Source organism: Halyomorpha halys, unplaced genomic scaffold (assembly GCF_000696795.3).
Source record: "Halyomorpha halys isolate HHAL.00 unplaced genomic scaffold, Hhal_1.1 Scaffold160.1, whole genome shotgun sequence".
NCBI lineage: Eukaryota > Metazoa > Arthropoda > Insecta > Hemiptera > Pentatomidae > Halyomorpha > Halyomorpha halys.
Window position 1 is genome coordinate 73167 of NW_027113306.1, and position 8261 is coordinate 81427.

General features: G+C 30.1%; 1 protein-coding gene across 3 annotated transcripts in view; it reads left to right on the forward strand.

Annotated features, from left to right (window-relative positions):
- Positions 1-8261, forward strand: part of MICAL-like (protein) — a 69545-nt gene that overhangs the window by 41366 nt on the left and 19918 nt on the right. The window lies entirely within an intron of this gene.

Here is an 8261-nt window from a genome sequence, read left to right on the forward strand (position 1 = left end):
TTGACCGCACCCCCAACCATCTTCTCCTCATTTATCATCCACGGTCAACTATCTCTCATAATTATGTAATTCTATATCTCAGGAATCATTATGAAATTCCATTCGAACAACTAGAAATCAATTCATTTTAGTAATTATCGTGAAAACGACTACTCATATAAAGATAAACGTTATAAACTACTTTATAGTACATTAAACTAGCTTTAATTTGTCTGCTATTAGACATCTGTAATGGTTGTATCTGACAATAATTATATGAACGCGAAAAAATAAATGAAAATAATATTGTATCACATTAAATTAGAAGAAATATATAATTACTCCAATTGAAAATAAAAAAAAAATAGGAATTTTCAAATATAATTTGAACAAAATAAAAAAGAGAACACAATACCGAAAAATACTATTAACTTGGCTTTTTAGAGTTTCGTCCGTTATAGCAATTTATATAGATCCCTTAAGCAAACTAACTCTTACTTAAAATTTAGTTCTATTAAGTTAAACATACAATATTTTACAGAAATATTTCCTAAGTTATTTTGATTTTTTTAAGTTATGTTTAGAAAAATGATTAAAATAAATCCAACCAAATCATATTAATTCTTCATTGTAAGCTCATGACTTCTCGCCCCACAGTATCCTTTCATAATACTCCACTTATTCCTGTCGAACTAATCTTTTTACAACACTTACTAGATAAACAGTCAAAACTTCCACATAAATACAAAAGAATCATTTATATGACTATAATATATTTATAGGCCTATCTTGACTTACAGAGTTGAGCTTTGGGGGCTCCACTAAACCATTGACACCTTCTCGTATACAATTCTTACAATCCAAATTGTGGGAAAATCCACAATGCTCCTTACTTTATCACAAATCAAGTCATCCATCAACATCCTTATGTTGTCGATTTGGCGAGAACCAGATAACAATCCTTCCTTGATATATTTCCTAACCACCCAAACCCACTCTTTTTTAGGATGGCTTCTCTTTCTTTAGCTGATAATCCTCATAGACGTCTGAAAAAAAGATGATCTCGAGATCTTCTCCTCTAGAAATGTTATTAGAGTTCTATCAATGGGTAGATTCTCCATAAGTCTGTATTATTGTACAATTAACACCAAATTTACTTGATTTATATATTTTTAATACAGTTGTAAATATCAATAATTTTTTTTTTAATTAGAAAAATGTTTCTTAGAAGCAAAAGTCTCCTTACTTTATCACAAATCAAGTCATCCATCAACATCCTTATGTTGTCGATTTGGCCAGAACCAGATAACAATCCTTCCTTGATAAATTTCCTAACCACCCAAACCCACTCTTTTCTAGGATGGCTTCTCTTTCATTAGCTGATAATCCTCATAGACGTCTGAAAAAAAGATGAACTCGAGATCTTCTCGTCTAGAAATGTTATTAGAGTTTTATCAGTGGGTAGATTCTCCATAAGTCTGTATCATTCTATAATTAACATCAAATTTACTTGATATATATATTTTTAATACAGTTGTAAATATCAATAATTTTTTTTTTTAATTAGAAAAATGTTTCTTAGAAGCAAAAGTATATGTTATAAGGCCTATGTATACGTTAGTGTGTAAACAGGCCTGTTACAAAATATTTCAGGTTTTTTTCTCAAGGCGTGGAGTCTCTAACATACTACTTATGTATAACCCAAATTTGACTTGAGTAAAACCGTGGGACACAGTTCGAGTTAAATAAAATAATGGTTTAAATTATGTTGTTTATTTATATCCATGACCCAAAATTGTTCTAAAAACAAATTCTCTTATCTGAAAGGTCCCCGTATCTTCAATTGTTCCTGGCTCCCACTTGAATAAACATGGCACACTACAATGCATTATATTTTCTAAACTAAACTTAGAAGCCAAGCCGAGAAATAGAGAGTGGCTGACCAAACATAATTAGTTTGTAGGTCACATCGATTCACTCAACACTTCCTCATATTTTATAAGGGGAAAAAATATGTTCTGAATTTATTACAGTTTCTTGTACATAAATAAAACTTAATTTTTTTATTATATATATAAATAGTTAACAGTATAATTTTTTTTTTTAAATTTATTTATTGATATTTACAACTGTATAAAAAATACAACAAGTAAATTTGATCATAATGATATAATGATATGATACAGGATGTAGAGAAACTACCCAGTAGTATAACTCTAAAAACAGTTTACAATATTAGGTCACGAGGCCGTCTTCTTTTCAGGCGCCTCGGAGGATTGCCAGGAATGGAAGAGGAAGCAAGGTTAGAAACTAGTGGGTTTGGGTGGTTAGGGAGTTTATTATGGAAGGAATAATATCGGGTTCAGACTATCTCGGTTACATAAGGAACATTTAGGTCCTTATGGATGGTTTTATTAGTAACAAAATAAGGAGCATTGAGGATTTTGGATTGTGAAGATTGGATACGAGAGGAATTCGAAGGTTTAGTGGAGCCCCAAAGCTCAACTCCGTTACAGTATAATTTAAAATATGAATAAGATGGTCAGGATTGCGGTCTAAAAGAACAAAAATAGTTTTCAACTATGTATTATCCGACGTTTCGCTCCACTTTGTACGGCTTCATCAGGGCTGTTCAAGAGTGATAGAGTCTGTTTCGTTATCACCTTGAACAGTCTTGATGAATAGAATAGTTGAAAACTATTTTTGTTCTTTATGACTGTAACCCTGACCATCTTTATTTCTTAATTTTTTTATATTTTACTAGAACTATATTCAAACCAAATATCAAATTGTGGTAAAAAAAAATTCGTTTATATTGGTTTTTAGTCCAAATTGTTAGCACTACATTGGCCTTGTGTGGGGTTTTGACTTTTGCCTATTTATCTACAGGTGACCAACCTATTCTGACCATGGTGGGGGGTCAGGTTTTTTATTTTGTGGGACCGCCACTTAATGAAAAAAGTCAACGCCCTCAGGCCGGATTCGAAACGGCGCCACACGCAGATTTAGAACGATAGACCTAGTCCTAACCATCTGAGCCACGGACGGCCCTCAAAAGCTTATTATGGACAAATGTTCGATCATTCCCTTTAATATATATAGATTATTACTTGCTATACAGTATTTGAGTTACTTTTTAAATACAATAAAGTAAAGGTAACCGTTTCTAAATTAACTAGAATTGCTCCAATGTAAACAACAAAATAATTTTCCCTTTATTGAAATTTTAATTGGATTTCGAAACATGAGAGGGAACAAACTCCATTTCCAATCAATTTAGAGTTGATATTATTCGGATCATTCTGTCTTCTAATTCCACTGTAATTGCTTTCAATCTCTTTTAGGTCGATCTTTTATCTCGCTATAGGGGGCCAACAGATTATGCAAATCTAAATTTAATAGTATAGTTTTTTATAATAATTATTTGATTATTATTATCTGATAAAAAAGGGATAATTAATTTCGGCATCTATAATTGGTTGTGATCCAGATATCACAATCTGGAAATTGTAAAAAAAAAAATGTTGATCGAATCTTGCACCGAGACCTATAAAAGATCTGCAAATTCCTATTGGGGAGTGTAGTAGCAGCGTGGTAAGGCGCGATGCTACTAACTCCAAAGACCCGGGTTCGAATCTGGACAGAAAATTGTGTTCTGTTACAGTGTAGCTGTGAGTCAATCCTTTGGGTTCTGGAGCCCTCCTGGGGTCCACCCAGCTTCATTAATTGGGCACATTGAGTAAAAATCTGGCGGTCGAGCGTGATTCTGACCAAACCACCTCCTTGCACAACCGTTGGTCTACTAACAGTACTTCCTTACTAAGTACTGAACCCATTCATACTTTCTTATTATCCGTTCCTATTTTACTGACAGATTATTTAAAACTAAAAAACAATAATGTCTATTCATCCCTCTTCCCTCAGTCTACTGGTGTACCTCAGGGTAGTATCCTTGGTATACAATCACCACATATGCCGATGACACATGTTTGTTTTCAATGAATAAAGATCTATCAATTGTATCCCGAACCCTCTAATCTCACATCATATCTCTTGAAGATATGATTAAACTAAAAGATAAAAATAAATTCCAATAACTCGCATCAAATCAATTGTTTTAGAACTATTTTTATTTTTTATTTAACATATAATGTATGTCAATACATGGGTGTACCAGGAGTAAAAAAAAATTATTAATTTATAATCTTAACATTTTCTTGAGTTAATGTTGTTTAAATAAATAAAATTTTATTCATTTTAGTCTCAAAACATTTTTATTTCTTCATAAGGCCGACGTTTCGTCCAAATCGGCCATTCTCAAGGACAATCTTAATATAAATCATCAAAAATCACAAATGATTTTTTGTTTATCAGGTTCTTCATCAGAGCCATAAAAACAAAAAGAGGTCACAAACATCATTCAGATAAATATAAAATTGAAAAGAAATAATAAACTAACAAATTTGGAATCATACAAAATATTGAATTGAATAATAAAAAATAATTTATTGATAACAATGGAATTAGACAGTAGCAGATTGATAATAACTATTTTTTATTTTTAAATTCATTGTTATCTGGACACACGGAGTTGAGCTTTGGGGCTCCACTAAACCATCAAATTCCTCCAGAATCCAATCCTTACAGTCCAAAATCCTTCGTAAAATCCTTAATGCTCCTTACTTTGTCACAAATCAAGTCATCCATCAGGACCTCAATATTCCATATGTTGCCGATTTGGCCAGAACCAGATACCGTTCCTTCCATAATAAACTTCTCAACCACCCAAATCCACTTGTTTCTAACCTGGCTTCTCCTTCATTACCTAATAATCCTCCTAGGCGTCTGATAAGAAGATGGCCTCGAGATCTTCTTCTCTAGAAATGTTATTGGAGTTCTATCAGTGGGTAGATTCTCCACATGTTTTTATCATGTCACTATGTCACCTACAGCAAATTTACTTGTTGTATATATGTGTATACAGTTGTAAATAAATTATTAAAAAAAAAATTCATTGTTATGCATACTTCCGAATTTGTTAGTTTTATGTTTCTTTGAATGATGGTTGTTAGCTCTTTTTGTTTTTATAGCCCTGATGAAGACCTGAAACGTCGGCACGAATAAATAATTGTTTGTTTGTTTGTGTTATTTGCTGACCGAACTCCTCGGCAAACTTCTCGACTAATTTATTTACGGTCAACTATCTTTTAACATAACACCTCATTTTAAATTTCTATCTAAATAGGTAGCAATATATTTACATATTATTCCTGATTAATCTATTTTTATTTATTTATTTCTTATATTATTTGCTATTTTTTTTTTTTATTCTGTGATTGAATAGCCCCGTAATTTCGGGCATGACGAATAGAGATTATCCCGATTTCGTTTCTTATGACGAAGCCGGAGTAACGGGCGGTCTGGGTTCGCCGTTATACCTGTCCGGACCAAGTACCCAGAATGAGTTGTTCTTCTTAGTCCGGGTCTTATATAGGTATACCTATTAGAAAACTGTCTTTAATAAAATAAATACTTTTTTCTTATTAAAGAAATCACTGTCATCTAAACAGTTTTAATCTTATTAGGAATTAATTTATCTAATAAAATATTTAGGTTATCTGTTCTCTGAGGTCCACAGAATGATTCATTATTCAAGCTAAACTATTCTACAAGAAATAATAATTTGCAAGGCATTGATTTAAAAAATTTTATTGATAAAATCAATTAAAATCGTTGTTTGAATTTAAAGGTTATTCATTATTTAGAATCTATCAAAATATTTATTAATATAATATATTGTCAACATTTATATCATTCATCAGCAAACATTTGATGGGTACAGAGGAAAATGAGTCTATTTTTGAGTCATCAATGCCATCTATTAGAGTATAACTTAAGCTTTCTTTACTACTATACACTTGCCAAATCCATAACATACTTTAAGAGTCACATTTGACACTAAACAATAGTTTAGAATAACAATTCATCCTATATATCAATTTAAAATTTTAAAATACAAAGAAAATAATAAATTGATACTATACAAATCAGTACCAAGACCTATCATAAAACATATCTGTCCCATATGGCACTTTACTAATTTAAACATAATTAAAAAACTACTAGTATTCCAAAACAAATACCTAGTAGTTAGTACAAAAGCCAAGGAGAAACATTTTTGATTAATTTAATGAAAACTATTTATAATTACTAGTCTAAATTGATGAATCTGCCAAGTATAGATAGAGGAAATACAAAATGGTGACTGTTTCAGAACGTTAAAAATAATTAATTTTCCATTGGGAACTCTGTATCTTTAAAACTACCAACAACATTAGAAAACGTAATACAACTCTGAAATGTAAAATATTGTTATAAGTAATAATATAAAAATATCATTCTCTGCTATAATTTATTTTTTTATATCTTGTGTTTATTCAGCTATCTTATAAGAAAAACTTATATTATAGCATTTTAACCAGAAATTCCTAAGACCCAAAACTTGTTTCCACTCAGTTATCATCTTATTATAAAATAGGTTATAAAAATTTATTCTTGTGGAGTTATTAACTGATTAACGAAATCTTTATAGCATCCAGAGTAACTACACTGCTATAAATACTTCATGACTTAAAACCTCTCACATTATAATCTATCCTGACTCAGTTAAAACATATTTAGTCATATTAAAAAAATAAGGCCCCGAAAACCCAATAATACACAAAAGTAACCCTACCTCTGTTGATAGTTCTTTCAGAATTGAGAATTATATCTTTCTTCTAGTAATATAACATTACATAATATTTATGTAAATTTCAGTACAAGTCAGCTTATTTTATTATTAAATTGGATTTGAATTCATGGTTTTATTATAATTTAAAATTAATGTAAGATAAAAATTAGTAGAACTAAAAGTAGTATTTCATACAAAATTTGATATTTTGTTGGATTAAATACTTTCATCAATAAATTCTTTTTTATTTATTTTACTATATAATATAAATGTTTTGTATCATCCTCTTGATTCTCACTTTAGAAACCAACCTTTTACAGAACCCAGTTGAATTATAAATGATAAAAAATTTAAATTTTAAACCCAAATAATTTATTTTTAATGATCACTTACATCGTTTCTTTGATCAGTGAACTTCGAGTATTCTGATTTTCTGAAATAGGGAACTGTGAGTGGCTCAGATCGAAAGGAGGTGCCTGGAGCGTACCACGTCAACCCATGACCCCCCTTGTAATGAGGCTTCTTTTGTGATGGGCCTTCCCACAGTACGCGACAACAACAACTTACTGTTAGCCCCCTCGCTCCACATACCGCTTCTCTCACAAAGTGCTTTTTATACCGTAATTACACCACTTTCAATAGGGGTACGAAGAGAATAAAAAAAAATTACTTTTCAAATTTCACTCCTCTATTCCTCCTATATCAAAGTTTATAATATGGAATCTTATTGATTTTCTCTATATTACTTTTATGTTACAGTGTATTCAATATTATAGTAGCAAAATACTTAATCATACTTAGTATATAAGAAATTATTTTTGAACACTGTGATATTTATGTCCAGTAGTTTTATTGAGGTACTATCCTGTGAGCTGTGATTAATTCTTTTTGTTTGGCCATTTTTGGTTTTAATTAATTAAATTATATTGTAACACCAATTTCCCAATTGATAATTTATATTAAATAACATACACCACTAGCTATATCGATCCACTAGCTTCTTTTTTATTTTTTCGGTTTAATGAATATATAATTTACAATACCTTTTATTATTTTTTTTTTTGTTGAATTAATTAGGTTGTACAATGTTCATTTATTTATTTTATGACCCTTTACTGTTGTCTAATATCATAATATTAATTAAATACAAAATAAATTTGTTTTTTAACTTATTTATAGAGACCAAATTGAGAAGTACTGCATTATTTTTGAAATAATTAATGTAGCTTACCACAATAGACATAATTTCTAATGATTTGAGAATTTCAATCGAGTTCATGACTTATAAAATGGTTAATAGTTAGGCAATTATTCTAATACTAATCTAATCTAATAATTCAGAAGTAACTAAATTCATTTGAAAAAGTAAATTGAAATTATTTCATTTACCATAAGTTAATTTTAACGGCTTTTTCTTTTGTGTATATCTGAGATTAATTTTAAGGGCATAGAACTGCTAACTTTTAAATTTTTAACTGATTTAGCAAATCAACTGCTAACTGCTAAATCAGTTAAAAATTTAAAAGTTAGCAGTTCTATGCCCTTAAAA